Consider the following 792-nt stretch of genomic DNA (forward strand, 5'->3'; position numbering starts at 1 on the left):
CCAAACAGTGGTTGGAGTAATAGTAATTATAGTTTTCTAATGATTGCAAGCTCTTCAAGTCACCAAAGTTATTGTGTATATGAAGCATTCATTGCACGAATAAACGAACAATGGATGCACATTTTTAAATCAAAATACTTGATTTAGTTTTTTTTTTCATATATGCTTTCCATTTGCGTTAGACTCACACATACAATAGTTACAACGTAAATTGCACAAAAATGCACGGCTTCTTTGCCTGATGAGGAGCCTCTCCTGACTCGAAACTTCGGTTCTTATTATTCCTCTCTGCGTTCATTTCCTTCTTACTTCTGAGTGTTGGTATTTTTGTTGGGCAATATTTGAACATTTTCGTGTCTGATTCCTTTCCAACCTAGTATGTGCTTCCGTCACTATTTCATATTTGTAGTTTCGTACTTCTGTCTCAATTTTCTGTTATAAGCAGGTTGTGCTGTAACAGATAAGTGATAGGCAGGTTATGAAAACAATGCTCCACATACCCAGAGAAACTTAATGATATAAGATTTTAATAATAACCTCAGTTTTAGAGTGTCACGTACAAGAACAAAGTAAATCTTTTCGTCTCTTCAAAACAACACTGTAATCTAAAAACGTTCACTAGAATTTGAAAACGTTTGGCTGGCATTAGCAGATGGACCGGCCTGAATTACCAATCAAGTCTGTTCCAATTTTTCAAATTAGTGGAACAACATTGTAATTACCTGTCCGTCACAACAGGTAAAAATTACCTTGCGTAATTATCATGAATACCACGAATGCCTTGAAATTACT

The sequence above is a fragment of the Penaeus monodon genome, chromosome 33 (genome assembly GCF_015228065.2).
Source record: "Penaeus monodon isolate SGIC_2016 chromosome 33, NSTDA_Pmon_1, whole genome shotgun sequence".
NCBI classification, from domain to species: domain Eukaryota; kingdom Metazoa; phylum Arthropoda; class Malacostraca; order Decapoda; family Penaeidae; genus Penaeus; species Penaeus monodon.